This window comes from Papio anubis, chromosome 2 (genome assembly GCF_008728515.1).
Source record: "Papio anubis isolate 15944 chromosome 2, Panubis1.0, whole genome shotgun sequence".
NCBI classification, from domain to species: Eukaryota; Metazoa; Chordata; class Mammalia; order Primates; family Cercopithecidae; genus Papio; species Papio anubis.
The window spans coordinates 62,085,228-62,098,459 of record NC_044977.1 but is presented as its reverse complement, the minus strand read 5'-3'; the positions used below and the strand labels follow the sequence as shown (position 1 = coordinate 62,098,459).

Here is a 13,232-nt window from a genome sequence, read left to right as displayed (position 1 = left end):
CAGGCTCTACTTCTCTCATCCATGAGATCATTTAGCTCAAAGAAAGAATCAGCAAAAGAAGCAAAAGGGAGGAATTGGGGCCTGGCATGTCTACAGGAGTGACTTGCTTCTCCCCTATCAGATATGACAAGAAGACGTGAGGTGGATATTTCTGAAGTCAGTTATCTCTGAAATTGGTGAAGTATATTCTGTGATGCTACTAACATACTTTTTGCCTTTGAATTTTCCTGTCAACTCTTTTTAAAACAACTTGAATGTTTCATGACTATCCTTTTGAATGCCTAGATGTCAACAACTATATACTTATGAATAGAAAAAAATAAGTTTATATAAGTAACAAACATTTCCTGGTCATAGAAAAATTATAGACTTTATAAAACTGAGCCTCCAGTTTCTTAAAGTAACCTTATACAGAATTGGTGGTCTGTTTTTTTGAGAAGAGTTTCCCAGGACTAGTAGCTATATACTTTCCACTTTAATTCTTTTTTTAGTTCTAGTAAGAGAGATGCTTACGCTGTTTTTACAGCTATAGAAAGTTCCTGCCCATAGCACTTAGAAATAGACTTAGCTACTTAATAAATACCAGTTAATTAAATATCTTATTGTTAAGAAAAAATAACAATTTGGCTAAAAAATAGCAGAAATAAATTTCAGGAAATTCTTTTTCTGTCTCCTTTTTTCCTCATTTGCTTTTGTGCAAATGTTTCCATGTGCGTGCTTTATTGGGCAGAAACCAGTAACTTAATGATGGCCCTAATTATCCAGCTTCTCTCCTGACAGTTAGTTTGTGCTTACTTTAATGATAGGCACTATGTACTTGTGGATATACTGATTTAAATTCAAGTTGAGTACATCTCTATTATCTTTTTAAACATCCAAAAAATAAAAAAGATTATCTCCAGATTTGGTCCTTAGAACTGGAGGCCTGTTGATGTCAGAGTAAGGGTCAAACACATTAGTACCAAAAGGAAATAACATTTGGAAAATGATAATGGATCCATAAAGCTAAATGATCTACAAACTGTGATCATTTGACAAAGCTGGACCACATGCAGAGCTTTTTCTTTTGGAGTTGCCCTGTCCCAGAAAGCAGTGAAGGACGACATTGTGTTAGAACATAGGTTGAGACATGAAGAGTCTGGAGATGTGAAAAACACATTACACGTCCAGGAGAGTGCTACCAGGGATGTACTAGCCAGAAGAGAACAAATGATCAACACTGATCTTTCAACAACATGAATCTGGCTGAGCGTTTCATAAATAATCCAGTGGACAATCACTGCAGGATAGACGGGAACCATTCTTGTTTTAATCCCTGCTGGAAATATACCCTGTGAACCTCATTTTTTCAGCTGAAAAAGGAAGGAGTGGTCCTTTGGCTACATTTTTAGCAATGAATAGGTATTTTGTCAGGTCAGTGCATCATGATGTTACGTTGAATTAAGCAGGATAATGATGCAGTACATAGAATGAGGAAATGCTGACTGAGTCCTGGAAATTTGGAAATAGACCCTGGTTAGGAGCTCAGAAATTGAAGGCTCAGAAATGGAATATTTACCACTGTTGGTGACTTTGAACCGAGGAGTCTTAGGCTTAAATAAAAAGCTGTTAATTTTTCTGATATATGTTTTAACATACTCAGTTTGGTTTTCAGACATTAGGAACAAAATAACTGGAAAAAGCCTAATTGAAGACCAGAGAAAACTATACATTTAGGCAAGTGAAGTTCACTTTCACACACAAAGGAATAAATCATGGCATTTTGTCTGAGGGTAGGATTAAAACTTTTGATTCTATGTAATATCAAAATACTGATTTAAGAGGAAATGATTTACTGGAGTAGCTGTATATTAATCAGTGACAAACAATATGGATAAAAAACTTTTCAAATCAATCAAGCTGATTGGAGTTCTCCATATCCACTAATGATTTTGACATTTGCAGATATGTAGAATAAACACAAAGTTCCAAATGAAGCATAATAGTTTTACAGAGAGACCAACTCTGCCGGCATTATGAACTCAAAGAAATGTTTAATGTTTAATTCAGAGGCTGAGAGAATGTTCATGATATCTTAAGTAGGTGGTGCTGCTAACAAAACAATGGGCAGCCACTTTGTACCGAGCCAAGAGAGCTCTTCCCATCTCCAGCCGAAACACACCTTCTTTTTCTCCCATCATCTGGTGCAGGTTAACACATTATCACAATCTTCACTGTCACAATTAACCCCTGGAAAGGAGTTGTGTCATAAAAACACTCCACAGGACTTCATAAATCCATATGGCAGGCACAGCTGGAATGACAGTTGCAGTTGATAACGTAGCATTTCAGAAATATCCAAAGAATCTCTACTTTGTAAAGTAGTGTGGAATGTACACTTCCTCACATTCCCTCAAATCAGCACATATACTAGGGAACACCTGGGAAATGCCAAGATGCTTCAGTTTTAAGTGTTTGAAGCCCAGTTCTTATCATTTCACACAGACCAGAGTTTGCTTTTTGGAAAGATAAAAGGGCTTTTAAAAACAAAAAGTGGCTGATTTAAGGATTATATTTCTTCCTTTTCCACTTACTGCAAAATGAGTTAGCTATGACATCTCTCTAAAATTAGTACCCAAATATAAGAAAGACATTCATGTACCTTCCTCTCTTGCTACCTTGGGAATTTGTTCACTGTCTCTGCAAGCCAGCACTCCTTCTAAACTCCAGTTTACTTCAATGGACACAGTTGTGATGAATGAGATTTATGATTGGGTTCTAATGGATTATGTAAATTAGGATTTCAAGGTTAAAGGAATAAGATTTCTTTTAAAAAGTAAAAATATGAGGTTTTGGCAGAACCTTTCAGATACCAGGCCTTGTCATAGACAGGGAAGATATAGGAGTGAGCAAAAACAAAATGCTTTCTCCTGCCATGTAGCCTACAGGTCTGCTGGGGAGAGCAAGGTAATGAAATCATACTGAGATGTGTGCTTTTGGTTGTGAGGTGGGGGTAAGGGAAAGGGAAACAGGGTTCAGTGACCATGTAAAATAGAAGGACATGATGTGGACTGGGGAGTCAGAGAAGGCTTCCTTGAAGTAGTGGTTCTGAGGCTTAGATCTGAAGGACAAGAGAGTAGAAGGAAAGGAGGAGTATTATAGACAGAACAGCCATATATAAGTCTAGAGTGGGGAGGTTGTCAAAAGAAGCCAACATGGCACATGGGTATGGATATGGGGAAAGGTGGTGTAGTTTACTGTGAAAGTGGTGACTGAAGCAATAGAAAGCTCCATTTTTGTTCCTCAAAATTTTATGAAATCAATGATAGCCAGACACCAGTAAGTTGGAAATAGAAAATGGTTATCAAATTGCCTTAAACTTAAGTTTTAAAAATTGAGATTCTGGGAGCCCCATGCAGTCAATTTATAGAAATAGAGGGATGCACCCATTCTTAGCTAGTGAAACCAAGGCTTGGATAGAATTACAACCAATGTGTTAGAGTCATAGAGTTAAATAAAAAATAAAATATCTACACTATATAAATAAATAATAAAATAAAAAATCTACACTATCATGATGAATTGAGAAAATACTTAGTGATAAAAAAAAAATATTTAGTGATCAGGAAGGAGGGGAAATGTCAGACATTGCCTAGGGAGGCAAAGCAAAACAAAACAGAGTGAAAATGCGTGTGGAAGGAATGCCTTAAGAAAATTAATGGATGCATCTCCATTGTGCTTTCCGTCAAGTACAAGAAAACATGGATTCTATGAAACAAAGATGCCAATGTTAAAAGAGAGCTGCCGCCAATGCAGATTGAAGCTTGAAGGGAACTGGCAATGATGAGAAATGGCAATATTAAAATCTGCAATGCAGACTCAGTAAAAAGCCAAATGAACACTGTAGAAAATTGAATTCGTGATAAGCATGACTAACTAGATAAGTTTTTATAAAGAACATAAAATGAATAATCAGTATAATAATCAGAAAGCTTCATAAATACAAAAATTAGATAGTAAAGTTCCAATCCATATGTAATCAATGTAATTGGTAAAGATAGATCATCAGTGTATACATATTATTTTATTGTTTAATATCATCACATACTTACCATTCCATGTGAGTTCATCATCCTTTTACTAGTAAAAACATATTGTACTTTCCCATGTTTGAGAGGGAGTAAAAAATATTATGGTATTTTTTATTTTAAAAATTAAAGAAGAAAGGATGTTTACTGGGAGCTGCCAGGAAAACACTTGGTGTTTTATACATGGTGCTATACACAGTTCCAGAGATATAGTCACAGGATTTGGAAAATTTTTTTTAAATGTTTCCAATGACATAACTTTACTTGGGTTCAGCATAGGACCTGTGCTCGTAGTAGCCCATATATTCTCTTGTATTTATGTATGACACATAAATTTGCTAAATATAAATAATTGGGCTGGGCAAGGTGGCTCACACCTATAATCTCAACACTTTGGGAGGCTGAGGCGGGCAGATCACTTGAGGTCAGGAAATCGAGACCATCCTGGCTAACACAGTGAAACCCCATCTTACTAAAAAGAAAAATACAAAAAATTAGCTGGGCATGGTGGCGGGCACCTGTAGTCCCAGCTATTCGGGAGGCTGAGGCAGGACAATCACTTGATCACGGGAAGTGAAGGTTGCTGTGAGCTGAGATCGCCACTGCACTCCAGCCTGGGCAACAGAGTGAGACTTCGTCTCAAAAAAAGATAAATACAAAATAATAATTAAAAACATATCACAAAATTTGTTTTAAAAATAAAGAAAACATAGATCTAATAAATAAAAATGGGATATGTACCATCTAAGTTGCTAGAGACAATAAAATCAAAGAAGTTGTGGCCGGGCATGGTGGCTCACGCCTGTAATCCCAGCACTTTGGGATGCCGAGGCAGGCAGATCACTTGAGGTCAGGAGTTTCAAACCAGCGGGCCAACATGGTGAAACCCCATCTCTACTAAAGATTTTAAAAAGTTAGCCGGGCGTGGTAGTGCCTGCCTGTAATCCCAGCTACTTGGGATGCTTGAGGCAGGAGAATTGCTTGAACCCAGAATGCGAAGTTTGCAGTGAGCCAGGATCACGCCACTGTACTCCAGCATGGTCAACATAGTGAGACTCCATCTCAGAAAACAAACAAACAAACAAACTACAACAACAACAAAGAAGCTGTAATCTGTTTAACCAGAGACTCTAAAGATGAGCAAAAAAGCATATATGAAGAAAAGTATAGAAATATGACATATATGAGTGTATATAGCTTATCATGAAATATAAAGAAATGCAACTTACTTTAAACATAAGAGCCTCAGATTGATTTAAAAATCTTTACAATCTAAACAAAATACAATGACACAAAATACCTAGCCTACTAACAAAACAGATTTTAAAAAGAAAAATAAATGAGGGCAGAATTATTAGTTTTAGACCAAGCATTATTCAAATACAAAAGCATTAAATTAGATAAAGGCAAGTTTGTTTTTTTTTTTTTTGAGATGGAGTGTCGCTCTGTCACCCAGGCTGGAGTGCAGTGGCACGATCTCCTCTCACTACAAGCTCCGCCTCCCGGGTTCATGCCATTCTCCTGCCTCAGCCTCCCAAGCAACTGGGAGTACAGGCACCTGCCACCATGCCCAGCTATTTTTTTTGTATTTTTAGTAGGGGAAAGGTTTCACCGTGTTAGCCAGGATAGTCTCCATCTCCTGACCTCGTGATCCGCCCGTCTCGGTCTCCCAAAGTGCTGGGATTACAGGCGTGAGGCACCGCGCCCAGCCAATAAAGACAATTTTTATTATTAAAATACACAAACCACAATGAAGGCATTCCATTTACATTATTTTAAACACCATGAAACATAGTCATAATATATAAAGCTAAAAGTTTGGGAATACAAAGAAAAATTACTAATGCATATTTGTTATCTAACTTGATAGGTCAAGTAAATAAAAATAAGGATATAAAGAATCTGAATAATGTAATAATGATTGGCCTTTCTTAATGTAAACATACATATTTATGTATTTTCTTTCTAAGCACTTCCATAATTCCTATTTCAATTATTTACATGTTCAACCAAAAAAAATTTAAACAAAATTGAAATTATATAGGCCAGGCCTTATTTTCCGCCATAATGCAAGTAAATAAGAAATTAGTTATAGGTAGTTTTATACAACACCACAAATTTTAAAAAAATCAACCCATGCAAATTTCACATCACATTTCTGATATCTACTGGGTCAAAGAAAAGATAAAACCCATATTAATATATTTTTCAAAAGTGAAGAAAATGAGAACAAACATATATTTGCTTGTACAATTTATGAAAAGTATACCCTGAAACAAATTAATAACCTTAAATTTGTTATGTGAGGAATCCTGGAAATCAAAATCAGTACCTTAAGTATTCACCTCATGGAATTCAAAGGAACATGCCACAAACCTAAGGGAAATGGAAAGAAAGAAGATAAAACTCAAAATTAGTGAATTAGAAAACATTATATAGAGAGACATCCAAGAGGAGCTTTGAGAGAGATGGAAAAAAAATATGAAATATTTCTCTCCAAATCTAATCAAGAACAAATCAGAGAAATACAAATATGCAAAATGATAAATGAAAAAGAGCACATAATTTTGTATAAAAGATTTAAAATCATTTAAAAAACTACATACAACTCTTTGACCATTTAAACATCCGGATGAAATGAATAATCTATTAAGAATATATAAATAACAAAATTGAACCAAGAAAATGTAGAAGATATGAACATACCAATTATTATGGAAGGAATTGAAAGTTGTCAAGAATTACTTTCTCCAAGTTCTCTGGTCTATACATTTTATAAAGAAAATATTTTAAAGTTTCAATGTAATTCTCTTGCCACATAATTTGTGGCACAGCAAAGACAAGATGAAAAGCTACCAGTTTATTTTATGAAATGGGAATAATCCTGGCACTACAACTTGACAAAGACAGCAAAAAGGGAATGCCTCTCTCTTATTTATGAATGTTGGTAACACTTATAGAGTGAGTAATACATGTAGGCACTATTTTAAAAGCTTTACATATATTAACTCATTTACCCCTTACAAAAACCTGATATAGGTATTATGTATTCCCCTTTTATGGATGAGAAAAATACCTGAGATATTAAGTAACTATGGCATTACTCAACAATTCATGAATAAACACTTTAGGATATGTATATAAAATGAGATAGAAGTTTTAAAAGTACAGGTAACTCAAAGTAAGCCAAAATAAGTATTTGCTCAAAATATACCATATTACAGATTAAAAATACAAAAACAAAATTAAAAAATAAAAACATAATGAAGGGTAAAAAGATACTTCTAGGATGGGGCCTGGGGGAGGGATAGCATTAGGAGAAATACCTAATGTAGATGATGGGTTGATGGGTGCAGCACACCACCATGGCACATGTACACTGTATGTAACAAACCTGCATGTTCTGCACATGTATCCCAAAACTTAAAGTATAATAATAAAAAAGATACTTCTATGATCTGCTTAATGACAGCCAATATTATATTTAACAGAGGATGTAGAGACAAATAAGAATGAAACAAGGTTTTTAATTATTGGGTGATGATACATGAAGGTTCATTATACCATGATTTCTACTTTTGTTATTCGTAATATGTTAGAAAATATATGTAACAAAAATGTTAAAAGAATGGTTTCTATGGTTGAATTTAGTGATTTCTAAGGTGGCTTCCAGTTCAGATCTTACATGGTTCTCTGTTGTTAATTACCTCTTTTTCCAAAAAAGGCATTTTTTGTACTGGCCTTTTGGGGAGGAAGATGTTTGCATTATGTGGAGGAGTTTCCACAATGCATGGACACATTGGTCTCCTGCAAACCATATAGTTCTTTTATTACTTCTTTTTTCATTTGAAAATCATTCCAGATACTCAAGTTAAAATAGCTGTCCTTACTTTCCTGCCTGGAGAGACGGGTATCACTAAAAATGCCTGGATTGGCAGTAATCCGCTTTGCTCCTGCCTGGAGCTGTTCTGAATCTCCAGTGGCAGGCCCTCACGGTGTTACTGGGGCAAGTGTGCAGTGATGTGCATTAAATCTGCACACAGCGATGCTCTGACTACTTGGCTTTCTGCAGGGAATGAGAAAATATACATATAAACACCCCCGTTCCCAAATGGCACTGTAGCCTAGTTAAGAAAATTGCTTGAGGGGGAGTGCATTATGCTAAGAGGGCTAGTTCATTTTCAGGTTACAAAACTTTAAATTCAAGTTGACACAGCTTCTATTTTCATTTCCATACTTATCTCAACTGGGGAAATGTGCTGTTTGTCACTAAAAACCAGCCAGTGAAATGTAGAGGGAAGATGGAGAGTCAGTGTTCCACAGCCGGCAAGCGGCTGTGATATGAAATAGGTCATGTTTTAGTTGGTAGCAGATACCATACCAAATTTGCTTCCCACTGGTAGACTTTCTCCTTTTATTTTCAACAAAGTCCCATGTACCCAGCAGCAATCTTTAACAGGAAAAATGCAATTATTATAAGTCGTCTCATCATGCGCTAGCATTCCAGATAGCTCATAAACAATTAAGAATCGAGTCTGAATTAAATGCACAGGTTCAGGACTAAGTGTGTTACAGGAAGACAGAGAATGCTGTTCTGTCAGTTTTGTGACCATGAGCAGTTTCATTCAAGAAACCACATGGAAGGTGTCCCACTGTTAAGTACCACATGTGACCTCTCTGGTTTGAATATCAAAGTAGATCCATAAAGCTTAAAGTACATAAGCTTTCATGTGGCTATACTGAAATTTAAAGAATGAGAATGAAGGCACCCATTAAAAGATAAAACTGGGTAAGACTAAAATTAATCCTCCGTAATCCTAGCTTTAAAAACTCTCATCTTTACTGTATACAGGTATCTTTAAAGTGAGTTATTGAGTAAGACCAAAGGCTCTTCTGGTCACCCTTTCACATGTAGTCTACCATATTCCTATTCCAATAGAAGCTGGGAAACATTCCAGGATAAATTAATTGTAGAATCAATTTGCTTTTATAGAGCATGGATTAGAGAAATATTAAAGTTTTAAGAGTTTCTGTTGACAGACTCGTAGAATATATTTGCCATTCAGACCCTATGGCTTGTTAAAAAAAAAAAAAAATTAAGAAGCATTTTGGGTGTTGACCCTGGGATGTGTAATTTATGCATGGCTCTTGTAAGCTGTTACCTCTTAATCACCCAGGAGCCCCAGCTCTTGAAGCAGACTAATGATCCCCTGCTGACTATCTGCTCTGCTTGCAGTTCTGCCTTCAACACATCTGTCAGCACCACTTCCCAAGGGGACTGTATGAAAGTTGGAAAGTCTGACATCCGTACATTAACTACTCTATGACTTTCTCCATTAATAATGGACTGTCCCGCCGTAAGCTGTGAGTTTCCTCCCCAACACCGACCGTTTTTGCTTTTATGTGCCACTAGGCCTGTCATCAGAGAGACAGCCAGAGAAAAGACATCTGGCATCTGTAACTCATAGGGGGTTCATGAAAACTAAAGCAAGTAGATTATTCTCTCAAATGAAGTTCCCGGAAATACTGAATGATGAATGTCGTGCTAATGGCCTCCTTCCTCTAGCTTGGTGACAGCCTGTAACCAGTTTAAAAAAATATCTTGACATACACCTTCAATTTTTATTTAAGAGATACAGTCCTAATTGTTATGTCAAATCCTTGGAAATAGAGCCCACTTCTTTTGAAAACATTATTTTTTTCCAAATCTACAAAGGAATTGCAGTATGATATAATAGCTAAAGGTGTTTTCAAAATCCATTTTCCAAGAAATTGCTTTAAAAAAGAGTTCTCTGAAGTAAATCACAAGTGCCTTTAAGATTCTGGCTGGATTGTTTGTTAATATACGTTAGATGCAGATAAAAACTGAGGGCAGGAAAGAGAAAATTGGAAGCCCACTAGGTCTGAATGGCAAGTTTTTTGCTTTTATCATCAAAAAAAAAAAAAAAAAGACAAAGTGGGAATCACTGTTGGTGAATGATTTTTGTACCTCTAAAGCTCATAAATATTGAGGGGTTTATTGCCTGTCTTGATAGGTTCCTTGTCAAGTTACTGTAGAAATAACTTACCCTACCTGGAATTTAGAACGGGGCTTTTAAATTTTCAAGGACTACACTGCAGTTGAATTGGAGTGAGCCAGATGTAAGATAATAGGGGATGGGAAGACCCTGAGGAAGTAGAGAGTACACATCTCATCAATAAGGGGCAGGGCATTGTTGCTACAGTGCACCCAAGGGGGTGCTCTTAGCCTCAACTAGACAATCAAACTGACTTGATTTCCATGGGTTACACTTGACATCTGATTCACTTAGAGACAGAACACAGTGTATGCTGACAGAGCAGTGCCAGGCCTTGGTCTTCAATGGGAGTCCCTGGAACAGTCCAAATAGCAATCTAGGGACTTTTTTTTTTTTTTTAATTTTCTCTTTTCCCAAGTGTTATTTCAAGAGCAAAGAAGTTAAACTTCTGTAGCTAAGTGTAGAGTATCCTGATTTAGAAGGTCTATGTCTTAAATAGGAACCAAGATCTCTTGTAAGGTTCCTATAGGCACAGCTTCCAAAATCCCCAGGAGGAGGGTCAAGCCTCCTCACTATGTGTCACTACACTCAGGGAAGCCCAACCCAATAACTTCTCATCAGATGTGTTCATTTGCAGTCCTTCCAGCCAGATTCAGCTTACCAATCCCGGGTCATTCTTATCATAACAACATAGCCTGCTTATGTGGCTGACATTTCACCTTACCAGGTTTCCAGGGTAACAAAGCCAGAAAGTTAACCCAAGATAAAGTTGTCCATAGAGAGGAAGAATTTTAACCCTTTACCCACTATTGTAACATGGGAGTATAAACTCAGATCTTTTCTTTTTCTTTCTTCCTCCTTCCCCTTCTCCCCTTCTTTCTCCTTCTCTCCTACCTTCTTCCTTCTTTTAGAAAAGTTAGAAGACTAGATTTTTGTAAATGTTTAGTCTCCCAATTTTTAAGCGAGACTACTGGAGTAAGAATACTGGACCAGAGAACAGAAGACCTGGGTTCTATTAATAGTATTCTAGCAATTTGCTGTGTGACCTCCCTGTGTTAAGTGAAAGGCTTGCATAAGGTCAACTGAAAAGCGATTTCTATGACACTGTTACTCTTTTCTAATTGCTAAAGTGCCAGGGTTTCTGTTTCTGTGCTCAGTGCCAGGGTACTTGTTTCTCTTCCATCAGCTTTTCTCCTTCTCTATTCTGCATTATCATATGAAACCAAAGAGTGAGGAAAAAACTCAAGGATCTTTCAGAATCATAGATGACTGATACCAGTCTCGTCATTGGACTAGATTTCTTGGTGAAGATAATATGACGGTTAATGCTAACTCTCACAGCATTTAAGTCAAAATATCTGCCTTTGTTTGCATTGCCCAAATAAGTTGGATCAAAAGAGTAACATCTGGGTGGATTTTAACTTTTAACCCAGTTTTTCAGATGTGTTAATATATAGTGCAAAGTTTCCAATGTAGTTAGAGTTACTACAACCCTCATTGAAATTGCCTCATATTGTGACATTATTATATCCTACAATCACTCATATATCTTTATTTTTCCAACGCTACCATCACATCCGAGAAAAGGTAGTGTGGTACATTTATAAATAAAAGAGGATTAGGATTATTTTTATTTTAATATTATCACTATAATTATCTACAGAGTTATGAAGACCGAGTCAAGGGTTCCATTTGTAGCCATCAACAAAGAGATTAATTTATTATTCCCAATCTGGCTCCAACCCTCAAACTGTATTTGGCCATTGGCTTGGGGATTTGGTTATTTCCTCAACCCTTTGTGAAGAAAGCTTTTAATGTTTTGTGGGTCAGAGACTCTTTGTTATATAGTAGAAGTATAATCTGTAAGGAATAGAAAGGACTAAGTTGAAAGTAGCTGTCCCTTGAAGTTATTAAAAATACATTTCACTCATGATAACATGATCATTTTCAAGAATTGTATTATTCCTCCATTCACCACAATATTAAACATTTCACCAAGGAAATGGCTAGTAAGTGATTTAGTTCTAGGAGTAGGATCTAATCTTTTATATCACAGTAAGAAGCTGATCAAAGTTGTTGAAAGCTGACTGTTAAAGGATTAATTAGGTCACATTGAAATATATGATTTTAAAACAGATTGAAACTAGAAATAAATAAGAAGCTAGCTGCCCCCATTTTTTTTCAAGAATATGTTATTGAAAAGAAAGTATTGAGCCTTCATCACCATTTAAAATATTCTTACTGAGCATTGTTGAAGCCACTTTAAAGAGTACTTAAAGAGTATGCCCTTCAACATAAGGGCAATAGAAAACCATGAGGTCTTCTTCTAGGAATTGAGCTTATATATCACTCTTTTATTTTTATTTTAAGAGTGCAGGTTATGGGTTGCAGCAGAACAGGGCTGTGTGAAGATAACCATGAAATAGATGCTGCAATAATCCAAATTTAAGAGATGTTGGTGTCTTTATCTTGGGCAGTAGCTGTGGTGGTGGATTCTTTGTGTTTCCCACTGAACCCAAACACAAAATCTTCCAGGGCTCCAATCTAAGATAAGCCCCATCCACTTGGGCACTGGATTGCATTCCCTCTCACCCACTCAAGAACTTCACTCTAGCTATTGTTTTACTCCTCTCTCTTGCATTAGATAAATTTTCCTTTGCTGCTACATCATTCCTACCTGCATTTGAACAATGCGGCAACATCTCCTGCTTTAAACTAATAAGAAACTCCCTTGACCCCATTGCCCAATTTCTATGCTCCTCTTATGGCAAAACTGCACCAAAGAGTCATCTCTACATCTTCTCTTTCACTGACTCTTACCCTCAGTCCATTAGGACTTTTCCCCAGAATTGCACAAAAATGGCTATCTTCAGTGATGGCCACAATACTAAGGCTGATAAATTCTTAGTTCTCATAGTATTTGATCTATCAGAAGCATTCAATACAGCTGCTCTCTCTAAACTTCTCAAATACTTTCTTCTTGTGGCTTTTGGCTATAACTCTCTTGGTACCCCCTTTAAATCCCTGGATTTCCATTTTCTTCTCCTTTGCTGGCTTCTCATTTCCCTGTCATCTACCCATATTCTTAAATTGTAAGTGTCCTCAGGCTCAAGACCCAGGCCTTTATATCTCTGTATACTTGCTCCCT

General features: G+C 36.5%; 1 protein-coding gene and 1 long non-coding RNA gene across 6 annotated transcripts in view; one reads left to right on the top strand and one right to left on the bottom strand.

Moving 5' to 3' along the window:
- The window catches only part of CNTN4 (contactin 4), an 891,247-nt gene that overhangs the window by 652,514 nt on the left and 225,501 nt on the right, over positions 1-13,232 (top strand). The gene's annotated exons all lie outside the window — the stretch shown is intronic.
- Positions 1-13,232, bottom strand: part of LOC103881954 — a 45,565-nt gene that overhangs the window by 21,234 nt on the left and 11,099 nt on the right. For 3 of the 5 annotated variants that reach the window (XR_643573.4, XR_643575.4, XR_001899679.3), the window contains exon 2: positions 6,400-6,443. This is a non-coding gene — a long non-coding RNA (uncharacterized LOC103881954). Of the gene's footprint in view, positions 1-2,161; positions 2,294-6,399; positions 6,444-13,232 lie in introns of all 5 variants that reach the window. The other 2 variants (XR_643574.4, XR_643576.4) reach the window with 1 other exon arrangement.